The sequence below is a fragment of the Orcinus orca genome, unplaced genomic scaffold (genome assembly GCF_937001465.1).
Source record: "Orcinus orca unplaced genomic scaffold, mOrcOrc1.1 scaffold_134, whole genome shotgun sequence".
NCBI classification, from domain to species: Eukaryota; Metazoa; Chordata; class Mammalia; order Artiodactyla; family Delphinidae; genus Orcinus; species Orcinus orca.
Window position 1 is genome coordinate 340,592 of NW_026044033.1, and position 27,856 is coordinate 368,447.

The 27,856-nt window shown below is 43.5% G+C and overlaps 1 long non-coding RNA gene across 3 annotated transcripts in view; it reads right to left on the reverse strand.

Moving 5' to 3' along the window:
- Positions 1–27,856, reverse strand: part of LOC125963358 (uncharacterized) — a 437,328-nt gene that overhangs the window by 222,068 nt on the left and 187,404 nt on the right. The window lies entirely within an intron of this gene.

Consider the following 27,856-nt stretch of genomic DNA (forward strand, 5'->3'; position numbering starts at 1 on the left):
CACGGCACGCTGAGCCTTTGGTTAATTCCTCTTCCTGGTGGGAAATGAGAGTTAAATTTGCCCGTCCAGACACCTCCAGCTAGTCTCTCATTGGTTCTCCCTATTCCTGTTCATCTTCCGCAGAAATTGCAAACTGGGCCAAACAGGAGGTTAAAGGCACTGACTCTCCAAGTCGGGAGAGTGTTAGTAAAGCGTCTGGAATGTTGCACCCGAGTACCAGGGGACGAAAACTGAGACATATTTGAACACGTCTCCCGATCACACGGTTGATCATACTCTGGGTTCCACATGCATGTTTTAGCTGAAGGAAGAATCCCTTAAACCTGGAGAGTTGAGACCCGTGGAATGGGTACCATGCATTATGACTTCAAAGGGTCTTCATTTGCTCACCGAACCTCTCCAATCCTATCACTGCTGCGTTTATGCCCCTGTACACACGCTTGATTCTCTTTCAGAGACATAGCAATCCATAGGTTTTAAGATACTTACTAGTCAGGTACATTCTTAGGCGTTTAATATGGGGTGTTGAGTCCATTTCGTTGAGCAAGGAGTAGATCTTGTCTATTCCATATTTGGCTTAAGGAACTTTATCTGTGCTCATTTCAGTCTCTGGTTTTATGCAGCACCCCAACTCACCTTTCCCCTTAAGCAAGCATAAGTTGGTTTTCTACATTTGAGACCCTGTTCTGTTTTGTAATCCAGTTCCTGTGTAGCCAAGTTTACATTCCGTGTATTAGTGATATCTTATGATGTTTCTTTTTCTGTGTGACTTATTTCAGTTAGAATCATCATACCTGAATCCACTCATTATGCTGTTACGGGCCTGATGACATAGATTTCATTGCTGAGTGATATTGCATTGTACGTAAGTACCACAACTTCTTTATCCATTTTTCACTTTCTGCGATATTGAACTTGTACTGTAAACGAGGTTCTTGTAAACAGAGCCGTCCCAAACTTTTGGGTGGCTGTGTCTTTTTGATTTTAATTTCCCTAAGCTATAGGACCATAAGTGGAAGTGCCCTAGGCTCTGTTGCTTTGTTTTTTAGATGTTTCAGGAAACACCATACACTTCTCCCGAGTGGCTGTTGGCAATTTACATCCCGCCCATCAGCATAACAAGGCTCCCAGGTCTCCATGGCCTGTCTTGCCTTTCTGGATTTTACACTTTTTTCAGATGGCCCTTTTTACTGGGGGGAAGTGAGACTTCATTGTAGTGCAGATTTCCTTTGCAAGCTTGCTTGGTTGGCCAAAAAGTGCGTATGCGTTTTTTTCTGAATATATTCAAGAAAAAATGCATACACCCTTTTTGGCCAAGTGCATCATTGTTGACGTTCTGCCTCTTTTCCTATGCTTTAAATGAAATTCCAGTCTACCTCCTGAAATCGGTTTCCTGAAATTCTGCCCCGCTTTCAAGTCCTCTTGGCAGCCTTACTTCAGTATATTTTTGGACGATAGGTGTCATTTATAACTCTGCAGGTTTGTGAATTACAGTGCCCCTGAGCTCCTTTCTTCAACTCGCTTTCTTGTGAGCTGGCCAAAACACCGCAGGATTGCTTCAGACCCTAATCTGGTTCCGGCACGGCACGCTGAGCCTTTGGTTAATTCCTCTTCCTGGTGGGAAATGAGAGTTAAATTTGCCCGTCCAGACACCTCCAGCTAGTCTCTCATTGGTTCTCCCTATTCCTGTTCATCTTCGGCAGAAATTGCAAACTGGGCCAAACAGGAGGTTAAAGGCACTGACTCTCCAAGTCGGGAGAGTGTTAGTAAAGCATCTGGAATGTTGCACCCGAGTACCAGGGGACGAAAACTGAGACATATTTGAACACGTCTCCCGATCACACGGTTGATCATACTCTGGGTTCCACATGCATGTTTTAGCTGAAGGAAGAATCCCTTAAACCTGGAGAGTTGAGACCCGTGGAATGTGTACCATGCATTATGACTTCAAAGGGTCTTCATTTGCTCACCGAACCTCTCCAATCCTATCACTGCTGCGTTTATGCCCCTGTAAACATGCTTGATTCTCTTTCGGAGACATAGCAATCCATAGGTTTTAAAATACTTACTAGTCAGGTACATTCTTAGGCGTTTAATATGGGGTGTTGAGTCCATTTCGTTGAGCAAGGAGTAGCTCTTGTCTATTCCATATTTGGCTTAAGGAACTTTCTCTGTGCTCATTTCAATCTCTGGTTTTATGCAGCACCCCAACTCACCTTTCCCCTTAAGCAAGCATAAGTTGGTTTTCTACATTTGAGACCCTGTTCTGTTTTGTAATCAAGTTCCTGTGTAGCCAGGTTTACATCCGTGTATTAGTGATATCTTATGATGTTTCTTTTTGTGTGTGACTTATTTCAGTTAGAATCATCATACCTGAATCCACTCATTATGCTGCTACGGGCCTGATGACATAGATTTCATTGCTGAGTGATATTGCATTGTACGTAAGTACCACAACTTCTTTATCCAGTTTTCACTTTCTGCGATATTGAACTTGTACCGTAAACGAGGTTCTTGTAAACAGAGCCGTCCCAAACTTTGGGGTGGCTGTGTCTTTTTGATTTTAATTTCCCTAAGCTATAGGACCATAAGTGGAAGTGCCCTAGGCTCTGTTCCTTTGTTTTTTAGATGTTTCAGGAAACACCATACACTTCTCTCCAGTGGCTGTTGGCAATTTACATCCCGCCCAGCAGCATAACAAGGCTCCCAGTTCTCCATGGCCTGTCCTGCCTTTCTGGATTTTACACTTTTTTCAGATGGCCCTTTTGACCGGGGGAAGTGAGACTTCATTGTAGTGCAGATTTCCCTTGCAAGCTTGCTTGGTTGGCCAAAAAGGGCGTATGCGTTTTTTCCTGAATATATTCAGGAAAAAACGCATACGCCCTTTTTGGCCAAGTGCATCATTGTCGACGTTCTGCCTCTTTTCCTATGCTTTAAATGCAATTCCAGTCTACCTCCTGAAATCGGTTTCCTGCAATTCTGCCCCGCTTTCAAGTCCTCTTGGCAGCCTTACTTCAGTATATTTTTGGACGATAGGTTTCATTTATAACTCTGCAGGTTTGTGAATTACAGTGCCCCTGAGCTCCTTTCTTCAACTCGCCTTCTTCTGAGCTGGCCGCAACACTGCAGGATTTCTTCAGGCCCTAATCTGGTTCCGGCACGGCACGCTGAGCCTTTGGTTAATTCCTCTTCCTGGTGGGAAATGAGAGTTAAATTTGCCCGTCCAGAAACCTCCAGCTAGTCTCTCATTGGTTCTCCCTATTCCTGTTCATCTTCCGCAGAAATTGCAAACTGGGCCAAACAGGAGGTTAAAGGCACTGACTCTCCAAGTCGGGAGAGTGTTAGTAAAGCATCTGGAATATTGCACCCGAGTACCAGGGGACGAAAACTGAGATATATTTGAACACGTCTCCCGATCACACGGTTGATCATACTCTGGGTTCCACATGCATGTTTTAGCTGAAGGAAGAATCCGTTAAACCTGGAGAGTTGAGACCTGTGGAATGGGTACCATGCAATATCACTTCAAAGGGTCTTCATTTGCTCACCGAACCTCTCCAGTCCTATCACTGCTGCTTTTATGTCCCTGTACACACGCTTGATCCTCTTTCAGAGACATAGCAATCTATAGGTTTTAAGATACTTACTAGTCAGGTACATTCTTAGGCGTTTAATATGGGGTGTTGAGTCCATTTCGTTGAGAAGGAGTAGCTCTTGTCTATTCCATATTTGGCTTAAGGAACTTTATCTGTGCTCATTTCAATCTCTGGTTTTATGCAGCACCCCAACTCACCTTTCCCCTTAAGCAAGCATAAGTTGGTTTTCTAAATTTGAGACCCTCTTCTGTTTTGTAATCCAGTTCCTGTGTAGCCAAGTTTACATTCCGTGTATTAGTGATATCTTATGATGTTTCTTTTCCTGTGTGACTTATTTCAGTTAGAATCATCATACCTGAATCCACTCATTATGCTGCTATGGGCCTGATGACATAGATTTCATTGCTGAGTGTTATTGCATTGTACGTAAGTACCGCAACTTCTTTATCCATTTTTCACTTTCTGTGATATTGAACTTGTACCGTAAACAAGGTTCTTGTAAACAGAGCCGTCCCAAACATTGGGGTGGCTGTGTCTTTTTGATTTTAATTTCCCTAAGCTATAGGACCATAAGTGGAAGTGCCCTAGGCTCGGTTGCTTTGTTTTTTAGATGTTTCAGGAAACACCATACACTTCTCCCGAGTGGCTGTTGGCAATTTACGTCCCGCCCATCAGCATAACAAGGCTCCCAGTTCTCCATGGCCTGTCCTGCCTTTCTGGATTTTACACTTTATTCAGATGGCCCTTTTGACCGGGGGAAGTGAGACTTCATTGTAGTGCAGATTTCCTTTGCAAGCTTGCTTGGTTGGCCAAAAAGGGCGTATGCGTTTTTTCCTGAATATATTCAGGAAAAAACGCATACGCCCTTTTTGGCCAAGTGCATCATTGTGGACGTTCTGCCTCTTTTCCTATGCTTTCAATGCAATTCCAGTCTACCTCCTGAAATCGGTTTCCTGCAATTCTGCCCCGCTTTCAAGTCCTCTTGACAGCCTTACTTCAGTATAATTTTGGACGATAGCTGTCATTTATAACTCTGCAGGTTTGTGAATTACAGTGCCCCTGAGCTCCTTTCTTCAACTCGCTTTCTTGTGATCTGGCCGCAACACCGCAGGATTGCTTCAGGCCCTAATCTGGTTCTGGCACGGCACGCTGAGCCTTTGGTTACTTCCTCTTCCTGGTGGGAAATGAGAGTTAAATTTGCCCGTCCAGAAACCTCCAGCTAGTCTCTCATTGGTTCTCCCTATTCCTGTTCATCTTCCGCAGAAATTGCAAACTGGGCCAAACAGGAGGTTAAAGGCACTGACTCTCCAAGTCGGGAGAGTGTTAGTAAAGCGTCTGGAATGTTGCACCCGAGTACCAGGGGACGAAAACTGAGACATATTTGAACACGTCTCCCGATCACACAGTTGATCATACTCTGGGTTCCACATGCATGTTTTAGCTGAAGGAAGAATCCGTTAAACCTGGAGAGTTGAGACCCGTGGAATGTGTACCATGCATTATGACTTCAAAGGGTCTTCATTTGCTCACCGAACCTCTCCAGTCCTATCACTGCTGCGTTTATGCCCCTGTACACACGCTTGATTCTCTTTCAGAGACATAGCAATCCATAGGTTTTAAGATACTTACTAGTCAGGTACATTCTTAGGCATTTAATATGGGGTGTTGAGTCCATTTCGTTGAGCAAGGAGTAGCTCTTGTCTATTCCATATTTGGCTTAAGGAACTTTATCTGTGCTCATTTCAGTCTCTGGTTTTATGCAGCACCCCAACTCACCTTTCCCCTTAAGCAAGCATAAGTTGGTTTTCTAAATTTGAGACCCTGTTCTGTTTTGTAATCCAGTTCCTGTGTAGCCAGGTTTACATCCGTGTATTAGTGATATCTTATGATGTTTCTTTTTCTGTGTGACTTATTTCAGTTAGAATCATCATACCTGAATCCACTCATTATGCTGCTACGGACCTGATGACATAGATTTCATTGCTGAGTGATATTGCATTGTACGTAAGTACCACAACTTCTTTATCCAGTTTTCACTTTCTGCGATATTGGACTTGTACCGTAAACGAGGTTCTTGTAAACAGAGCCGTCCCAAACTTTTGGGTGGCTGTGTCTTTTTGATTTTAATTTCCCTAAGCTATAGGACCATAAGTGGAAGTGCCCTAGGCTCTGTTGCTTTGTTTTTTAGATGTTTCAGGAAACACCATACACTTCTCCCGAGTGGCTGTTGGCAATTTACATCCAGCCCATCAGCATAACAAGGCTCCCAGTTCTCCATGGCCTGTCCTGACTTTCTGGATTTTACACTTTTTTCAAATGGCCCTTTTGACCGGGGGGAAGTGAGACTTCATTGTAGTGCAGATTTCCTTTGCAAACTTGCTTGGTTGGCCAAAAAGTGCATATGCGTTTTTTCCTGAATATATTCAGGAAAAAACGCATACACCCTTTTTGGCCAAGTGCATCATTGTCCACGTTCTGCCTCTTTTCCTATGCTTTAAATGCAATTCCAGTCTACCTCCTGAAATCAGTTTCCTGCAATTCTGTCCCGCTTTCAAGTCCTCTTGGCAGCCTTACTTCAGTATAATTTTGGACGATAGCTGTCATTTATAACTCTGCAGGTTTGTCAATTACAGTGTCCCTGAGCTCCTTTCTTCAACTCGCTTTCTTGTGAGCTGGCCGCAACACCGCACGATTGATTCAGGCCCTAATCTGGTTGCGGCACGGCACGCTGAGCCTTTGGTTAATTCCTCTTCCTGGTAGGAAATGAGAGTTAAATTTGCCCGTCCAGACACCTCCAGCTAGTCTCTCATTGGTTCTCCCTATTCCTGTTCATCTTCCGCATAAATTTCAAAATGGGCCAAACAGGAGGTTAAAGGCACTGACTCTCCAAGTTGGGATAGTGTTAGTAAAGCATCTGGAATGTTGCACCCGAGTACCAGGGGACGAAAACTGAGACATATTTGAACACGTCTCCTGATCACACAGTTGATCATACTCTGGGTTCCACGTGCATGTTTTAGCTGAAGGAAGAATCCCTTAAACCTGGAGAGTTGAGACCCGTGGAATGGGTACCATGCAATATCACTTCAAAGGGTCTTCATTTGCTCACCGAACCTCTCCAGTCCTATAACTGCTGCTTTTATGTCCCTGTACACACGCTTGATTCTCTTTCAGAGACATAGCAATCTATAGGTTTTAAGATACTTACTAGTCTGGTACATTCTTAGGCGTTTAATATGGGGTGTTGAGTCTATTTCGTTGAGAAAGGAGTAGCTCTTGTCTATTCCATATTTGGCTTAAGGAACTTTATCTGTGCTCATTTCAATCTCTGGTTTTATGCAGCACCCCAACTCACCTTTCCCCTTAAGGAAGCATGTTCGTTTTCTAAATTTGAGAACCTGTTCTGTTTTGTAATCCAGTTCCTGTGTTGCCAAGTTTACATTCCGTGTATTAGTGATATCTTATGATGTTTCTTTTCCTGTGTGACTTATTTCAGTTAGAATCATCATACCTGAATCCACTCATTATGCTGCTACGGGCCTGATGACATAGATGTCATTGCTGAGTGATATTGCATTGTACGTAAGTACCACAACTTCTTTATGTATTTTTCACTTTCTGTGGTATTGAACTTGTACCGTAAACGAGGTTCTTGTAAACAGAGCCGTCCCAAACTTTGGGGTGAGTGTGTCTTTTTGATTTTAATTTCCCTAAGCTATAGGACCATAAGTGGAAGTGCCCTAGGCTCTGTTGCTTTGTTTTTTAGATGTTTCAGGAAACACCATACACTTCTCCCGAGTGGCTGTTGGCAATTTACATCCCGCCCATCAGCATAACAAGGCTCCCAGTTCTCCATAGCCTGTCCTGCCTTTCTGGATTTTACACTTTATTCAGATGGCCCTTTTGACCGGGGGAAGTGAGACTTCATTGTAGTGCAGATTTCATTTGCAAGCTTGCTTGGTTGGCCAAAAAGGTCGTATGCGTTTTTCCCTGAATATATTCAGTAAATAACGCATATGCGCTTTTTGGCCAAGTGCATCATTGTCGACGTTCTGCCTCTTTTCCTATGCTTTAAATGCAATTCCAGTCTACCTCCTGAAATCGGTTTCCTGCAATTCTAGCCCGCTTTCAAGTCCTCTTGGCAGCCTTACTTCAGTATATTTTTGGACGATGGCTGTCATTTATAACTCTGCAGGTTTGTGAATTACAGTGCCCCTGAGCTCCTTTCTTCAACTCGCTTTCTTGTGAGCTGGCCGCAACACCGCAGGATTGCTTCAGGCCCTAATCTGGTTCCGGCACGGCACACTGAGCCTTTGGTTAATTCCTCTTCCTGGTGGGAAATGAGAGTTAAATTTACCCGTCCAGACACCTCCAGCTAGTCTCTCCTTCGTTCTCCCTATTCCTGTTCATCTTCCCTAGAAATTGCAAACTGGGCCAAACAGGAGGTTAAAGGCACTGACTCTCCAAGTCGGGAGAGTGTTAGTAAAGCATCTGGAATGTTGCACCCGAGTACCAGGGGACGAAAACTGAGACATATTTGAACACGTCTCCCGATCACACGGTTGATCATACTCTGGGTTCCACATGCATGTGTTAGCTTAAGGAAGAATCCCTTAAACCTGGAGAGTTGAGACCCGTGGAATGGGTACCATGCAATATGACTTCAAAGGGTTTTCATTTGCTCACCGAACCTCTCCAATCCTATCACTGCTGCGTTTATGCCCCTTTACACACGCTTGATTCTCTTTCTGAGACATGGCAATCCATAGGTTTTAAGATACTTACTAGTCAGGTTCATTCTTAGGCGTTTAATATGGGGTGTTGAGTCCATCTCGTTGAGCAAGGAGTAGCTCTTGTCTATTCCATATTTGGCTTAAGGAACTTTATCTGTGCTCATTTCAATCTCTGGTTTTATGCAGCACCCCAACTCACCTTTCCCCTTAAGCAAGCATGTTGGTTTTCTAAATTTGAGACCCTGTTCTGTTTTTTAATCCAGTTCCTGTGTAGCCAAGTTTACATTCCGTGTATTAGTGATATCTTATGATGTTTCCTTTTCTGTGTGACTTATTTCATTTAGAATCATCATACCTGAATCCACTCATTATGCTGCTACAGGCCTGATGACATAGATTTCATTGCTGAGTGATATTGCATTGTACGTAAGTACCACAACTTCTTTATCCATTTTTCACTTTCTGTGATATTGAACTTGTACCGTAATTGAGGTTTTAGTAAAGAGAGCTGTCCCAAACTTTGGGGTGGCTGTGTCTTTTTGATTTTAATTTCCCTAAGCTATAGGACCATAAGTGGAAGTGCCCTAGGCTCTGTTGCTTTGTTTTTTAGATGTTTCAGGAACCACCATACACTTCACCCGAGTGGCTGTTGGCAATTTCCATCCCACCCATCAGCATAACAAGGCTCCCAGTTCTCCATGGCCTGTCCTGCCTTTCTGGATTTTACACTTTTTTCAGATGGCCCTTTTGACCGGGGGGAAGTGAGACTTCATTGTAGTGCAGATTTCCATTGCAAGCTTGCTAAGTTGGCCAAAAAGTGCGTATGCGTTTTTTCCTAAATATATTCAGGTAAAAACGCATACGCCCTTTTTGGCCAAGTGGATCATTGTCGACGTTCTGCCTCTTTTCCTATGCTTTAAATGCAATTCCAGTCTACCTCCTGAAATCGGTTTCCTGCAATTCTGCGCCACTTTCAAGTCCTCTTGGCAGCCTTACTTCACTACATTTTTGGACGATAGCTGTCATTTAGAACTCTGCAAGTTTGTGAATTACAGTGCCCCTGAGCTCCTTTCTTCAACTCGCTTTCTTGTGAGCTGGCCGCAACACCGCAGGATTGCTTCAGGCCCTAATCTGGTTGCGGCACGGCACGCTGAGCCTTTGGTTAATTCGTCTTCCTGGTGGGAAATGACAGTTAAATTTGCCCGTCCACACACCTCCAGCTAGTCTCTCCTTGGTTCTCCCTATTCCTGTTCATCTTCCGCAGAAATTGCAAACTGGGCCAAACAGGAGGTTAAAGGCACTGACTCTCCAAGTCGGGAGAGTGTTAGTTAAGCGTCTGGAATGTTGCACCCGAGTACCAGGGGACGAAAACTGAGACATATATGAACACGTCTCCCGATCACACGGTTGATCATACTCTGGGTTCCACATGCATGTTTTAGCTGAAGTAAGAATCCCTTAAACCTGGAGAGTTGAGACCCGCGGAATGGGTACCATGCAATATGACTTCAAAGGGTCTTCATTTGCTCACGGAACCTCTCCAATCCTATCACTGCTGCGTTTATGCCCGTGTACACACGCTTGATTCCCTTTCAGAGATATAGCAATCCATAGGTTTTAAGATACTTACTAGTCAGGTACATTCTTAGGCGTTTAATATGGGGTGTTGAGTCCATTTCGTTGAGCAAGGAGTAGCTCTTGTCTATTACATATTTGGCTTAAGGAACTTTATCCGTGCTGATTTCAATCTCTGGTTTTATGCAGCACCCCAACTCACCTTTCCCCTTAAGCAAGCATAAGATTGTTTTCTACATTTGAGATCCTGTTCTGTTTTGTAATCCAGTTCCTGTGTAGCCAAGTTTACATTCCGTGTATTAGTGATCTTATGATGTTTCTTTTTCTGTGTGACTTATTTCAGTTAGAATCATCATACCTGAATCCACTCATTATGCTGCTATGGGCCTGATGACATAGATTTCATTGCTGAGTGATATTGCATTGTACGTAAGTACCACAACTTCTTTATCCAGTTTTCACTTTCCGCGATATTGAACTTGTACCGTAAACGAGGTTCTTGTAAACAGAGCCATCCCAAACTTTGGGGTGGCTGTGTCTTTTTGATTTTAATTTCCCTAAGCTATAGGACCATAAGTGGAAGTGCCCTAGGCTCTGTTGCTCTGTTTTTTAGATGTTTCAGGAAACACCATACACTTCTCTGGAGTGGCTGTTGGCAATTTACATCCCGCCCATCAGCATAACAAGGCTCCCAGTTGTCCATGGCCTGTCCTTCCTTTCTGGATTTTACACTTTTTTCAGATTTCCCTTTTGACCGCGGGGAAGTGAGACTTCATTGTAGTGCAGATTTCCTTTGCAAGCTTGCTTGGTTGGCCAAAAAGGGCGTATGCGTTTTTTCCTGAATATATTCAGGAAAAAACGCATACGCCCTTTTTGGCCAAGTGCATCATTGTGGACGTTCTGCCTCTTTTCCTATGCTTTAAATGCAATTCCAGTCTACCTCCTGAAATCGGTTGCCTGCAATTCTGCCCCGCATTCAAGTCCTCTTGGCAGCCTTACTTCAGTATATTTTTGGACGATAGCTGTAATTTATAACTCTGCAGGTTTGTGAATTACAGTGCCCCTGAGCTCCTTTCTTCAACTCGGTTTCTTGTGAGCTGGCCGCAACACCGCAGGATTGCTTCAGGCCCTAATCTGGATCCAGCATGGCACGCTGAGCATTTGGTTAATTCCTCTTCCTGGTGGGAAATGAGAGTTAAATTTGCCCGTCCACACACCTCCAGCTAGTCTCTCATTGGTTCTCTCTATTCCTGTTCATCTTCCGAAGAAATTGCAAACTGGGCCAAACAGGAGGTTAAAGGCACTGACTCTCCAAGTTGGGAGAGTGTTAGTAAAGCATCTGGAATGTTGCACCCGAGTACCAGGGTACGAAAACTGACATATTTGAACACGTCTCCCGATCACACGGTTGATCATACTCTGGGTTCCACATGCATGTTTTAGCTGAAGGAAGAATCCCTTAAACCTGGAGAGTTGAGACCCGTGGAATGGGTACCATGCAATATGTCTTCAAAGGGTCTTCATTTGCTCACCGAACCTCTCCAATCCTATCACTGCTACGTTTATGCCCCTGTACACACGCTTGATTATCTTTCAGAGAAATAGCAATCCATAGGTTTTAAGATACTTACTAGTCAGGTACATTCTTAGGCCTTTAATATGGGGTGTTGAGTCCATTTCGTTGAGCAAGGAGTAGCTCTTGTCTATTCCATATTTGGCTTAAGGAACTTTATCTGTGCTCATTTCAATCTCTGGTTTTATGCAGCACTCCAACTCACCTTTCCCCTTAAGCAAGCATGTTGGTTTTCTAAATTTGAGACCCTGTACTGTTTTGTAATCCATTTCCTGTGTAGCCAAGTTTACATTCCGTGTATTAGTGATACCTTATGATGTTTCTTTTTCTGTGTGACTTATTTCAGTTAGAATCATCATACCTGCATCCACTCATTATGCTGCTACAGACCTGTTGACCTAGATTTCATTGCTGAGTGATATTGCATTGTACGTAAGTACCACAACTTCTTTATCCATTTTTCACTTTCTGTGATATTGAACTTGTACCGTAATTGAGGTTTTTGTAAAGAGAGCTGTCCCAAACTTTGGGGTGGCTGTGTCTTTTTGATTTTAATTTCCCTAAGCTCTAGGACCATAAGTGGAAGTGCCCTAGGCTCTGTTGCTTTGTTTTTTAGATGTTTCAGGAAACACCATACACTTCACCCGAGTGGCTGTTGGCAATTTACATCCCGCCCATCAGCATAACAAGGCTCCCAGTTCTCCATGGCCTGTCCTGCCTTTCTGGATTTTACACTTTTTTCAGATGGCCCTTTGACCGGGGGGAAGTGAGACTTCATTGTAGTGCAGATTTCCTTTGCAAGCTTGCTTGTTTGGCCAAAAAGTGCGTATGCGTTTTTCCCTGAATATATTCAGGAAAAAACGCATACGCCCTTTTTGGCCAAGTGCGTCATTGTCGACGTTCTGCCTCCTTTCCTATGCTTTCAATGCAATTCCAGTCTACCTCCTGAAATCGGTTTCCTGCAATTCTGCCCCGCTTTCAAGTCCTCTTGGCAGCCTTACTTCAGTATATTTTTGTTCGATAGCTGTCATTTATAACTCTGCAGGTTTGTGAATTACAGTGCCCCTGAGCTCCTTTCTTCAACTCGCTTTCTTGTGAGCTGGCCGCAACACCGCAGGATTGCTTCAGGCCCTAATCTGGTTCCGGCACGGCACGCAGAGCCTTTGGTTAATTCCTCTTCCTGGTGGGAAATGAGAGTTAAATTTGCCCGTCCAGACACCTCCAGCTAGTCTCTCATTGGTTCTCCCTATTCCTGTTCATCTTCCGGAGAAACTGCAAACTGGGCCAAACAGGAGGTTAAAGGCACTGACTCTCCAAGTCGGGAGAGTGTTAGTAAAGCATCTGGAATGTTGCACCCGAGTACCAGGGGACGAAAACTGAGACATATTTGAACACATCTCCCGATCACACAGTTAATCATACTCTGGGTTCCACATGCATGTTTTAGCTGAAGGAAGAATCCCTTAAACCTGGAGAGTTGAGACCCGTGGAATGGGTACCATGCAGTATGACTTCAAAGGGTCTTCATTTGCTCACCGAACCTCTCCAATCTTATCACTGCTGCGTTTATGCCCCTGTACACATGCTTGATTCTCTTTCGGAGACATAGCAATCCATAGGTTTTAAGATACTTACTAGTCAGGTACATTCTTAGGCGTTTAATATGGGGTGTTGAGTCCATTTCGTTGAGCAAGGAGTAGCTCTTGTCTATTACATATTTGGCTTAAGGAACTGTATCTGTGCTCATTTCAATCTCTGGTTTTATGCAGCACTCCAACTCACCTTTCCCCTTAAGCAAACATGTTGGTTTTCTAAATTTGAGAACCTGTTCTCTTTTGTAATCCAATTCCAGTGTAGCCAAGTTTACATTCCGTGTATTAGTGATATCTTATTATGTTTCTTTTTCTGTGTGACTTATTTCAGTTAGAATCATCATACCTGAATCCACTCATTATGCTGCTACGGGCCTGATGACATAGATTTCATTGTTGAGTGATATTGCATTGTACGTAAGTACCACAACTTCTTTATCCAGTTTTCACTTTCTGCGATATTGAACTTGTACTGTAAACGAGGTTCTTGTAAACAGAGCCGTCCCAAACTTTGAGGTGGCTGTGTCTTTTTGATTTTAATTTCCCTAAGCTATAGAACCAGAAGTGGAAGTCCCCTAGGCTCTGTTGCTTTGTTTTTTAGATGTTTCAGGAAACACCATACACTTCTCCCGAGTGGCTGTTGGCAATTTACATCCCGCCCATCAGCATAACAAGGTTCCCAGTTCTCCATGGTCTGTCCTGCCTTTCTGGATTTTATAGTTTATTCAGATGGTCCTTTTGACCGGTGGGAAGTGAGACTTCATTGTAGTGCAGATTTCCTTTGCAAGCTTGCTTGGTTGGCCAAAAAGTGCCTAGGCGTTTTTCCTGAATATATTCAGGAAAAAACGCATACGCCCTTTTTGGCCAAGTGCATCATTGTGGACGTTCTGCCTCTTTTCCTATGCTTTCAATGCAATTCCAGTCTACCTCCTGAAATCGGTTGCCTGCAATTCTGCCCCGCTTTCAAGTCCTCTTCGCAGCCTTACTTCAGTATATTTTTGGACGATAGCTGTCATTTATAACTCTGCAGGTTTGTGAATTACAGTGCCCCTGAGCTCCTTTCTTCAACTCGCTTTCTTGTGAGCTGGCCGCAACACCGCAGGAATGTTTCAGGCCCTAATCTTGTTCCGGCACGGCACGCTGAGCCTTTGGTTAATTCCTCTTCCTGGTGGGAAATGAGAGTTAAATTTGCCCGTCCAGACACCTCCAGCTAGTCTCTCATTGGTTCTCCCTATTCCTGTTCATCTTCCGCAGAAATTGCAAACTGGGCCAAACACGAGTTTAAAGGCACTGACTCTCCAAGTCGGCAGAGTGTTAGTAAAGCGTCTGGAATATTGCACCCGAGTACCAGGGGATGAAAACTGAGACATATTGGAAGACGTCTCCCGATCACACGGTTGATCATACTCTGGGTTCCACATGCATGTTTTAGCTGAAGGAAGAATCCCTTAATCCTGGAGAGTTGAGACCCTTGGAATGGGTACCATGCAATATGACTTCAAAGGGTCTTCATTTGCTCACCGAACCTCTCCAGTCCTATCACTCCTGCGTTTATGCCCGTGTACACACGCTTGATTCTCTTTCAGAGACATAGCAATCCATTGGTTTTAAGATACTTACTAGTCAGGTACATTCTTAGGCGTTTAATATGGGGTGTTGAGTCCATTTCTTTGAGCAAGGAGTAGCTCTTGTTTATTCCATATTTGGCTTAAGGAACTTTATCTGTGCTCATTTCAATCTCTGGTTTTATGCAGCACCCCAACTCACCTTTCCCCTTAAGCCAGCATAAGTTGGTTTTCTAAATTTGAGACCCTGTTCTGTTTTGTAATCCAGTTCCTGTGTAGCCAAGTTTACATTCCGTGTATTAGTGATATCTTATGATGTTTCTTTTTCTGTGTGACTTATTTCAGTTAGAATCATCATACCTGAATCCACTCATTATGCTGCTACGGGCCTGATGACATAGATTTCATTGCTGAGTTATATTGCATTGTACGTAAGTACCACAACTTCTTTATCCATTTTTTACTTTCTGCGATATTGAACTTGTACCGTAAATGAGGTTCTTGTAAACAGAGCTGTCCCAAACTTTGGGGTGGCTGTGTCTTTTTGATTTTAATTTCCCTAAGCTATAGGACCATAAGTGGAAGTGCCCTAGGCTCTGTTGCTTTGTTTTTTAGATATTTCAGGAAACACCATACACTTCTCGCGAGTGGCTGTTGGCAATTTACATCCCGCCCATCAGCATAACAAGGCTCCCAGTTCTCCATGGCCTGTCCTGCCTTTCTGGATTTTACACTTTTTTCAGATGGCCCTTATGACCGGGGGAAGTGAGACTTCATTGTAGTGCAGATTTCCTTTGCAAGCTTGCTTGGTTTGCCATAAAGGGCGTATGTGTTTTTTCCTGAATATATTCAGGAAAAAACGCATACGCCCTTTTTGGCCAAGTGCATCATTGTGGACGTTCTGCCTCTTTTCCTATGCTTTAAATGCAATTCCAGTCTACCTCCTGAAATCGGTTTCCTGCAATTCTGCCCTGCTTTCAAGTCCTCTTGGCAGCCTTACTTCAGTATATTTTGGGACGATAGCTGTCATTTATAACTCTGCAGGTTTGTGAATTACAGTGCCCCTGAGCTCCTTTCTTCAACTCGCTTTCTTGTGAGCTGGCCGCAACACTGCAGGATTGCTTCAGGCCCTAATCTGGTTCCGGCACGGCACGCTGAGCCTTTGGTGAATTCCTCTTCCTGGTGTGAAATGAGAGTTAAATTTGCCCGTCCAGACACCTCCAGCTAGTCTCTCATTGGTTCTCCCTATTCCTGTTCATCTTCCGCAGAAATTGCAAACTGGGCCAAACAGGAGGTTAAAGGCACTGACTCTCCAAGTCGGGAGAGTGTTAGTAAAGCGTCTGGAATATTGCACCCGAGTACCAGGGGATGAAAACTGATATATATTTGAACCCGTCTCCCGATCACATGGTTGATCATACTCTGGGTTCCACATGCATGTTTTAGCTGAAGAAGAATCCCTTAAACCTGGAGAGTTGAGACCCGTGGAATGGGGACCATGCAATATGACTTCCAAGGGTATTCATTTGCTCACCGAACCTCTCCAATCCTATCACTGCTGCTTTTATGCCCATGTACACACGCTTGATTCTCTTTCAGAGACATAGGCATCTATAGGTTTTAAGATACTTAGTCGTCAGGTACATTCTTAGGCATTTAATATGGGGTGTTGAGTCCATTTGGTTGAGCAAGGAGTAGCTCTTGTCTATTACATATTTGGCTTAAGGAACTTTATCTGTGCTAATTTCAATATCTGGTTTTATGCAGCACCCCAACTCACCTTTCCCCTTATGCAAGCATGTTGGTTTTCTCAATTTGAGAACCTGTTCTCTTTTGTAATCCAATTCCAGTGTAGCCAAGTTTACATTCCGTGTATTAGTGATATCTTATGATGTTTCTTTTTCTGTGTGACTTATTTCAGTTAGAATCATCATACCTGAATCCACTCATTATGCTGCTACGGGCCTGATGACATAGATTTCATTGTTGAGTAATATTGCATTGTACGTAAGTACCACAACTTCTTTATCCAGTTTTCACTTTCTGCGATATTGAACTTGTACTGTAAACGAGGTTCTTGTAAACAGAGCCGTCCCAAACTTTGGGGTGGCTGTGTCTTTTTGATTTTAATTTCCCTAAGCTATAGGACCAGAAGTGGAAGTCCCCTAGGCTCTGTTGCTTTGTTTTTTAGATGTTTCAGGAAACACCATACACTTCTCCCGAGTGGCTGTTGGCAATTTACATCCCGCCCATCAGCATAACAAGGTTCCCATTTCTCCATGGTCTGTCCTGCCTTTCTGGATTTTATAGTTTATTCAAATGGCCCTTTTGACCGGTGGGAAGTGAGACTTCATTGTAGTGCAGATTTCCTTTGCAAGCTTGCTTGGTTGGCCAAAAAGTGCCTATGCGTTTTTTCCTGAATATATTCAGGAAAAAACGCATACGCCCTTTTTGGCCAAGTGCATCATTGTGGACGTTCTGCCTCTTTTCCTATGCTTTCAATGCAATTCCAGTCTACCTCCTGAAATCGGTTTCCTGCAATTCTGCCACGCTTTCACGTCCTCTGGCAGCCTTACTTCAGTATATTTTTGGACGATAGCTGTCATTTATAACTCTGCAGTTTTGTGAATTACAGTGCCCCTGAGCTCCTTTCTTCAACTCGCTTTCTTGTGAGCTGGCCGCAACACCGCAGGAATGTTTCAGGCCCTAATCTGGTTCCGGCACGGCACGCTGAGCCTTTGGTTAATTCCTCTTCCTGGTGGGAAATGAGAGTTAAATTTGCCCGTCCAGACACCTCCAGCTAGTCTCTCATTGGTTCTCCCTATTCCTGTTCATCTTCCGCAGAAATTGCAAACTGGGCCAAACAGGAGGTTAAAGGCACTGACTCTCCAAGTCGGGAGAGTGTTAGTAAAGCATCTGGAATGTTGCACCCGAGTACCAGGGGACGAAAACTGAGACATATTTGAACACGTCTCCCGATCACACGGTTGATCATACTCTGGGTTCCACATGCATGTTTTAGCTGAAGGAAGAATCCCTTAAACCTGGAGAGTTGAGACCCGTGGAATGGGTACCATGCAATATGACTTCAAAGGGTCTTCATTTGCTCACCGAACCTCTCCAATCCTATCACTGCTGCGTTTATGCCCCTGTACACACGCTTGATTCTCTTTTGGAGACAGCAATCCATAGGTTTTAAGATACTTACTAGTCAGGTCCATTCTTAGGCGTTTAATATGGGGTGTTGAGTCCATTTCGTTGAGCAAGAGGTAGCTCTTGTCTATTCCATATTTGGCTTAAGGAACTTTATCTGTGCTCATTTCAGTCTCTGGTTTTATGCAGCACCCCAACTCACCTTTCCCCTTAAGCAAGCATGTTGGTTTTCTAAATTTGAGAACCTGTTCTGTTTTGTAATCCAGTTCCTGTGTAGCCAAGTTTTCATTCCGTGTATTAGTGATATCTTATGATGTTTCTTTTCCTATGTGACTTATTTCAGTTAGAATCATCATTCCTGAATCCACTCATTATGCTGCTATGGGCCTGATGACATAGATTTCATTGTTGAGCGATATTGCATTGTACGTAAGTACCACAACTTCTTTATCCATTTTTCACTTTCTGCGATATTGAACTTGTACCGTAAACGAGGTTCTTGTAAACAGAGCCGTCCCAAAATTTGGGGTGGCTGTGTCTTTTTGATTTTAATTTCCCTAAACTATAGGACCATAAGTGGAAGTGCCTAGGCTCGGTTGCTTTGTGTTTTAGATGTTTCAGGAAACACCATACACTTCTCCCGAGTGGCTGTTGGCAATTTACATCCCGCCCATCAGCATAACAAGGCTCCCAGTTCTCCATGGCCTGTCCTGCCTTTCTGGATTTTACACATTTTTCAGATGGCCCTTTTGACCGGGGGGAAGTGAGACTTCATTGTAGTGCAGATTTCCTTTGCAAGCTTGCTTGGTTGGCCAAAAAGTGCGTATGCGTTTTTTCCTGAATATATTCAGGAAAAAACGCATACGCCCTTTTTGGCCAAGTGCACCATTGTCGACGTTCTGCCGCTTTTCCTATGCTTTAAATGCAATTCCAGTCTACCTCCTGAAATCGGTTTCCTGCAATTTGCCCCACTTTCACGTCCTCTTGGCAGCCTTACTTCAGTATATTTTTGGACGATAGCTGTCATTTATAACTCTGCAGGTTTGTGAATTACAGTACCCCTGAGCTCCTTTCTTCAACTCGCTTTCTTGTGAGGTGGCCGCAACACCGCAGGATTGCTTCAGGCCCTAATCTTGTTCTGGCACGGCATGCTGAGCCTTTGGTTAATTCCTCTTCCTGGTGGGAAATGAGAGGTAAATTTGCCCGTCCAGACACCTCCAGCTAGTCTCTCATTGGTTCTCCCTATTCCTGTTCATCTTCCGCAGAAATTGCAAACTGGGCCAAACAGGAGGTTAAAGGCACTGACTCTCCAAGTCGGGAGAGTGTTAGTAAAGCATCTGGAATGTTGCACCCGAGTACCAGGGGAGGAAAACTGAGACATATTTGAACACGTCTCCCGATCACATGGTTGATCATACTCTGAGTTCCACATGCATGTTTTAGTTGAAGGAAGAATCCCTTAAACATGGAGATTTGAAACCCGTGGAATGGATACCATGCAATATGACTTCAAAGGGTCTTCATTTGCTCACCGAACCTCTCCAATCCTATCACTGCTGCTTTTATGCCCCTGTACACATGCTTGATTCTCTTTCAGAGACATAGCAATCCATAGGTTTTAAGATACTTACTAGTCAGGTACATTCTTAGGCGTTTAATATGGGGTGTTGAGTCCATTTCGTTGAGCAAGGAGTAGCTCTTGTCTATTCCATATTTGGCTTAAGGAACTTTATCTGTGCTCATTTCAATCTCTGGTTTTATGCAGCACCCCAACTCACCTTTCCCCTTAAGGAAGCATGTTCGTTTTCTAAATTTGAGAACCTGTTCTGTTTTGTAATCCAGTTCCTGTGTAGCCAAGTTTACATTCCGTGTATTAGTGATATCTTATGATGTTTCTTTTCCTGTGTGACTTATTTCAGTTAGAATCATCATACCTGAATCCACTCATTATGCTGCTACGGGCCTGATGACATAGATTTCATTGTTGAGCGATATTGCATTGTACATAAGTACCACAACTTCTTTATCCATTTTTCACTTTCTGCGATATTGAACTTGTACCGTAAATGAGGTTCTTGTAAACAGAGCCGTCCCAAACTTTGGGGTGGCTGTGTCTTTTTGATTTTAATTTCCCTAAGCTATAGGACCATAAGTGGAAGTGCCCTAGGCTCTGATGCTTTGTTTTTTAGATGTTTCAGGAAACACCATACACTTCTCCTGAGTGGCTGTTGGCAATTTACATCCCGCCCATCAGCATAACAAGTCTCCCAGTTCTGCATGGCCTGTCCTGCCTTTCTGGATTTCACACTTTGTTCAGATGGCCCTTTTGACCGGTGGGAAGTGAGACTTCATTGTAGTTCAGATTTCCTTTGCAAGCTTGCTTGGTTGGCCAAAAATGGCGTATGCGTTTTTTCCTGAATATATTCAGGAAAAAACGCATATGCCCTTTTTGGCCAAGTGCATCATTGTGAACGTTCTGCCTCTTTTCCTTTGCTTTAAATGCAATTCCTGTCACACTCCTGAAATCGGTTTCCTGCAATTCTGCCCCGCTTTGGAGTCCTCTTGGCAACCTTACTTCAGTATATTGTTGGACGATAGCTGTCATTTATAACTCTGCAGGTTTGTGAATTACAGTGCCCCTGAGCTCCTTTCTTCAACTCGCTTTCTTGTGAGCTGGCCGCAACACCGCAGGATTGCTTCAGGCCCTAATCTGGTTCTGGCACGGCACGCTGAGCCTTTGGTTAATTCCTCTTCCTGGTGGGAAATGAGAGTTAAATTTGCCCGTCCAGACACCTCCAGCTAGTCTCTCATTGGTTCTCCCTATTCCTGTTCATCTTCCGCAAAAATTGCAAACTGGGCCAAACAGGAGGTTAAAGGCACTGACTCTCCAAGTCGGGAGAGTGTTAGTAAAGCGTCTGGAATATTGCACCCAAGTACCAGGGGATGAAAACTGAGACATATTGGAACACGTCTCCCGATCACACGGTTGATCATACTCTGGGTTCCACATGCATGTTTTAGCTGAAGGAAGAATCCCTTAAACCTGGAGAGTTGAGACCCGTGGAATGGGTACCATGCAATATGACTTCAAAGGGTCTTCATTTGCTCACCAAACCTCTACAATCCTATCACTGCTGCTTTTATGCCCCTGTACACACGCTTGATTCTCTTTCAGAGACATAGCAATCTATAGGTTTTAAGATACTTACTAGTCAGGTACATTCTTAGGCGTTTAATATGGGGTGTTGAGTCCATTTTGTTGAGCAAGGAGTAGCTCTTGTGTATTCCATATTTGGCTTAAGGAACTTTATCTGTGCTCATTTCAATCTCTGGTTTTATGCAGCACCCCAACTCACCTTTCCCCTTAAGGAAGCATGTTCGTTTTCTAAATTTGAGAACCTGTTCTGTTTTGTAATCCAGTTCCTGTGTAGCCAAGTTTACATTCCGTGTATTAGTGATATCTTATGATGTTTCTTTTCCTGTGTGACTTATTTCAGTTAGAATCATCATACCTGAATCCACTCATTATGCTGCTACGGGCCTGATGACATAGATTTCATTGTTGAGCGATATTGCATTGTACATAAGTACCACAACTTCTTTATCCATTTTTCACTTTCTGCGATATTGAACTTGTACCGTAAATGAGGTTCTTGTAAACAGAGCCGTCCCAAACTTTGGGGTGGCTGTGTCTTTTTGATTTTAATTTCCCTAAGCTATAGGACCATAAGTGGAAGTGCCCTAGGCTCTGTTGCTCTGTTTTTTAGATGTTTCAGGAAACACCATACACTTCTCCCCAGTGGCTGTTGGCAATTTACATCCCGCCCATCAGCATAACAAGGCTCCCAGTTCTCCATGGCCTGTCCTGCCTTTCTGGATTTTACACTTTTCTCAGATGGCCCTTTTGATCGGGGGGAAGTGAGACTTCATTGTAGTTCAGATTTCCTTTACAAGCTTGCTTGGTTGGCCAAAAAGGGCGTATGCGTTTTTTCCTGAATATATTCAGGAAAAAACGCATACGCCCTTTTTGGCCAAGTGCATCACTGTGGACATTCTGCCTCTTTTCCTATGTTTTCAATGCAATTCCAGTCTACCTCCTGAAATCGGTTTCCTGCAATTCTGCCCCGCTTTCAAGTCCTCTTGGCAGCCTTACTTCAGTATATTTTTGGACGATAGCTGTCATTTATAACTCTGCAGGTTTGTGAATTACAGTACCCCTGAGCTCCTTTATTCAACACGCTTTCTTGTGAGCTGGCGCAACACCGCAGGTTTGCTTCAGGCAATAATCTGGTTCCGGCATGGCACACTGAGCCTTTGGTTAATTCCTCTTCCTGGTGGGAAATGAGAGTTACATTTGCCCGTCCAGACACCTCCAGCTAGTCTCTCATTGTTTCTCCCTATTCCTGTTCATCTTCCGCAGAAATTGCAAACTGGGCCAAACAGGAGGTTAAAGGCACTGACTCTCCAAATCGGGAGAGTGTTAGTAAAGCATCTGGAATGTGGCACCCGAGTACCAGGGGTCGAAAACTGAGACATATTTGAACACGTCTCCCGATCACACGGTTGATCATACTCTCGGTTCCACATGCATGTTTTAGCTGAAGGAAGAATTCCTTAAACCTGGAGAGTTGAGACCCGTGGAATGTGTACCATGCAATATGACTTCAAAGGGTCTTCATTTGCTCACCGATCCTCTCCAATCCTATCACTGCTGCGTTTATGCCCCTGTACACACGCTTGATTCGCTTTCAGAGCCATAGTAATCCATAGGTTTTAAGATACTTACTAGTCAGGTACATTCTTAGGCTTTTAATATGGGGTGTTGAGTCCATTTCGTTGAGCCAGGAGTAGCTCTTGTCTATTACATATTTGGCTTAAGGAACTTTATCTGTGCTCATTTCAATCTCTGGTTTTATACAGCACCCCAACTCACCTTTCCCCTTAAGCAAGCATAAGTTGGTTTTCTAAATTTGAGACACTGTTCTGTTTTGTAATTCAGTTCCTGTGTAGCCAAGATTACATTCCGTGTATTAGTGATATCTTATGATGTTTCATTTTCTGTGTGACTTATTTCAGTTAGAATCATCATACCTGAATCCATTCATTATGCTGCTACGGGACTGATGACATAGATTTCATTGCTAAGTGATATTGCATTGGACGTAAGTACCACAAGTTCTTTATCCAGTTTTCACTTTCTGTGTTATTGAACTTGTACCGTAAACGAGGTTCTTGTAAACAGAGCCGTCCCAAACTTTGGGGTGGCTGTGTCTTTTTGATTTTAATTTCCCTAAGCTATAGGACCATAAGTGGAAGTGCCCTAGGCTCTGTTGCTCTGTTTTTTAGATGTTTCAGGAAACACCATACACTTCTCCCCAGTGGCTGTTGGCAATTTACATCCCGCCCATCAGCATAACAAGGCTCCCAGTTCTGCATGGCCTGTCCTGCCTTTCTGGATTTTACACTTTTTTCAGATGGCCCTTTTGACCGGGGGGAAGTGAGACTTCATTTTCGTGCACATTTCCTTTGCAAGTTTGCTTGGTTGGCCAAAAAGGGCGTATGCGTTTTTCCCTGAATATATTCAGGAAAAAACGCATACGCCCTTTTTGGCCAAGTGCATCATTGTGGACGTTCTGCCTCTTTTCCTATGCTTTCAATGCAATTCCAGTCTACCTCCTGAAATCGGTTTCCTGCAATTCTGCCCCACTTTCAAATCCTCTTGGCAGCCTTACTTCAGTATATTTTTGGACGATACCTGTCATTCATAACTCTGCAGGTTTGTGAATTACAGTGCCCCTGAGCACCTTTCTTCAACTCGCTTTTTTTTGAGCTGGCCGCAGCACGGCAGGATTGCTTCAGGCCCTAATCTAGTTCTGCACGGCACGCTGATCCTTTGGTTAATTCCTCTTCCTGGTAGGAAATGAGAGATAAATTTGCCCATCCAGACACCTCCAGCTAGTCTCTCATTGGTTCTCCCTATTCCTGTTCATCTTCCGCAGAAATTGCAAACTGGGCCAAACAGGAGGTTAAAGGCACTGACTCTCCAAGTCGGGAGAGTGTTAGTAAAGCATGTGGAATATGGCACCCGAGTACCAGGGAACGAAAACTGAGACATATTTGAACACGTCTCCCGATAACACAGTTGATCATACTCTGGGTTCCACATGCATGTTTTTGCTGAAGGAAGAATGTCTTAAACCTGGAGAGTTGAGACCCTTGGAATGGGTACCATGCAATATGACTTCAAAGGTTCTTCATTTGCTCACTGAACCTCTCCAGTCCTATCACTGCTGCTTTTATGCCCCTGTACACACGCTTGATTCTCTTTCAGAGACATAGTAATCCATAGGTTTTAAGATACTTACTAGTCAGGTACATTCTTAGGCGTTTAATATGGCTTGTTGAGTCCATTTCATTGAGCAAGGAGTAGCTCTTGTCTATTCCATATTTGGCTTAAGGAACTTTATCTGTGCTCATTTCAATCTGTGGTTTTATACAGCACCCCACCTCACCTTTCCCCTTAAGCAAGCATAAGTTGGTTTTCTAAATTTGAGACACTGTTCTGTTTTGTAAATCAGTTCCTGTGTAGCCAAGTTTACATTCCGTGTATTAGTGATATCTTATTATGTTTCTTTTTCTGTGTGACTTATTTCAGTTAGAATCATCATACCTTAATCCACTCATTATGCTGCTATGGGCCTGATGACATAGATTTCATTGCTGAGTGATATTGCAATGTATGTAAGTACCACAACTTCTTTATCCATTTTTCACTATCTGTGATATTGAATTTGTACCGTAAATGAGGTTTTTGTAAACAGAGCCATCCCAAACTTTTGTGTGGCTGTGTCTTTTTGATTTTAATTTCCCTAAACTATAGGACCATAAGTGGAAGTGCCCTAGGCTCTGTTGCTTTGTGTTTTAGATGTTTCAGGAAACACCATACACTTCTCCGGAGTGGCTGTTGGCAATTTACATCCCGCCCATCAGCATAACAAGGCTCCCAGTTCTCCATGGCCTGTCCTGCCTTTCTGGATTTTACACTTTGTTCAGATGGCCCTTTTGACCGGGGGGAAGTGAGACTTCATTGTAGTGCAGATTTCCTGTGCAAGCTTGCTTGGTTGGCCAAAAAGGGCGTTTGTGTTTTTTCCTGAATATATTCAGGAAAAAACGCATAGGCCCTTTTTGGCCAAGTGCATCATTGTCGACGTTCTGCCTCTTTTCCTATGCTTTAAATGCAATTCCAGTCTACCTCCTGAAATGGTTTCCCGCAATTCTGCCTCACTTTCAAGTCCTCTTGGCAGCCTTACTTCAGTATATTTTTGGACGATAGCTGTCATTTATAACTCTGCAGGTTTGTGAATTACAGTGCCCCTGAGCTCCTTTCTTCAACTCGCTTTCTTGTGAGCTGGCCGCAACACCGCAGGATTGCTTCAGGCCCTAATCTGGTTGCGGCACGGCACGCTGAGCCTTTGTTTAATTCCTCTTCCTGGTGGGAAATGAGAGTTAAATTTGCCCATCCAGTCACCTCCAGCTAGTCTCTCATTGATTCTCCCTATTCCTGTTCATCTTCCTCAAAAATTGCAAACTGGGCCAAACAGGATGTTAAAGGCACTGACTCTCCAAGTCGGGAGAGTGTTAGTAAAGCATCTGGAATATTGCACCCGAGTACCATGGGATGAAAACTGAGACATATTGGAACACGTCTCCCGATCACACGGTTGATCATACTCTGGGTTCCACATGCATGTTTTAGCTGAAGGAAGAATCCCTTAAACCTGGACAGTTGAGACCCTTGGAATGGGTACCATGCAATATTACTTCAAAGGTTCTTCATTTGCTCACTGAACCTCTCCAGTCCTATCACTGCTGCTTTTATGCCCCTGTACACACGCTTGATTCTCTTTCAGAGACATAGTAATCCATAGGTTTTAAGATACTTACTAGTCAGGTATATTCTTAGGCGTTTAATATGGGTTGTTGAGTCCATTTTGTTGAGCAAGGAGTAGCTCTTGTCTATTCCATATTTGGCTTAAGGAACTTTATCTGTGCTCATTTCAATCTGTGGTTTTATACAGCACCCCAACTCACCTTTCCCCTTAAGCAAGCATAAGTTGGTTTTCTAAATTTGAGACACTGTTCTGTTTTGTAAATCAGTTCCTGTGTAGCCAAGTTTACATTCTCTGTATTAGTGATATCTTATGATGTTTCTTTTTCTGTGTGACTTATTTCAGTTAGAATCATCATACCTGAATCCACTCATTATGCTGCTACGGGCCTGATGACATAGATTCATTGCTGAGTGATATTGCATTGTACGTAAGTACCACAACTTCTTTATTAATTTTTCACTTTCTGTGATATTGAACTTGTACCGTAAATGAGGTTTTTGTAAACAGAGCCATCCCAAACTTTGGGGTGGCTGTGTCTTTTTGATTTTAATTTCCCTAAACTATAGGACCATAAGTGGAAGTGCCCTAGGCTCTGTTGCTTTGTGTTTTAGATGTTTCAGGAAACACCATACACTTCTCCCGAGTGGCTGTTGCCAATTTACATCCCGCCCATCAGCATAACAAGGCTCCCAGTTCTCCATGGCCTGTCCTGCCTTTCTGGATTTTACACTTTTTTCAGATGGCCCTTTTGACCGGGGGAAGTGAGACTTCATTGTAGTGCAGATTTCCTTTGCAAGTTTGCTTGGTTGGCCAAAAAGGGCGTATGCGTTTTTTTCTGAATATATTCAGGAAAAAAGGCATACGCCCTTTTTGGCCAAGTGCATCATTGTCGACGTTCTGCCGCTTTTCCTATGCTTTAAATGCAATTCCAGTCTACCTCCTGAAATCGGTTTCCTGCAATTCTGCCCCACTTTCAAGTCCTCTTGGCAGCCTTACCTTCAGTATATTTTTGGACGATAGCTGTCATTTATAACTCTACAGGTTTGTGAATTACAGTGCCCCTGAGCTCCTTTCTTCAACTCGCTTTCTTGTGAGCTGGCCGCAACACCGCAGGATTGCTTCAGGCCCTAATCTGGTTCTGGCACGGCACGCTGAGCCTTTGGTTAATTCCTCTTCCTGGTGGGAAATGAGAGTTAAATTTGCCCGTCCAGACACCTCCAGCTAGTCTCTCATTGGTTCTCCCTTTTCCTGTTCATCTTCCGCAGAAATTGCAAACTGGGCCAAACAGGAGGTTAAAGGCACTGACTCTCCAAGTCGGGAGAGTGTTAGTAAAGCATCTGGAATGTTGCACCCGAGTACCAGGGGAGGAAAACTGAGACATATTGGAACACGTCTCCCGATCACACAGTTGATCATACTCTTGGTTCCACATGCATGTTTTAGCTGAAGGAAGAATCCCTTAAACCTGGAGAGTTGAGACCCATGGAATGGGTACCATTCAACATGACTTCAAAGGGTCTTCATTTGCTCACCGAACCTCTCCAATCCTATCACTGCTGCTTTTATGCCCCTGTACACATGCTTCATTCTCTTTCAGAGACATAGCCATCCATAGATTTTAAGATACTTACTAGTCAGGTACATCCTTAGGCGTTTAATATGGGTTGTTGAGTCCATTTCGTTGAGCAAGGAGTAGCTCTTGTCTATTCCATATTTGGCTTAAGGAACTTTATCTGTGCTCATTTCAATCTCTGGTTTTATGCAGCACCCCAACTCACCTTTCCCCTTAAGCAAGCATGTTGGTTTTCTAAATTTGAGAACCTGTTCTGTTTTGTAATCCAGTTCCTGTGTAGCCAAGTTTACATTCCGTGTATTAATGATATCTTATGATGTTTCTTTTCGTGTGTGACTTATTTCATTTAGAATCATCATACCTGAATCCACTCATTATTCTGCTACGGGCCTGATGACATAGATTTCATTGTTGAGCGATATTGCATTGTACGTAAGTACCACAACTTCTTTATCCATTTTTCACTTTCTGCGATATTGAACTTGTACCGTAAACGAGGTTCTTGTAAACAGAGCCGTCCCAAACTTTGGGGTGGCTGTGTCTTTTTGATTTTAATTTCCCAAAGCTATAGGACCATAAGTGGAATTGCCCTAGGCTCTGTTGC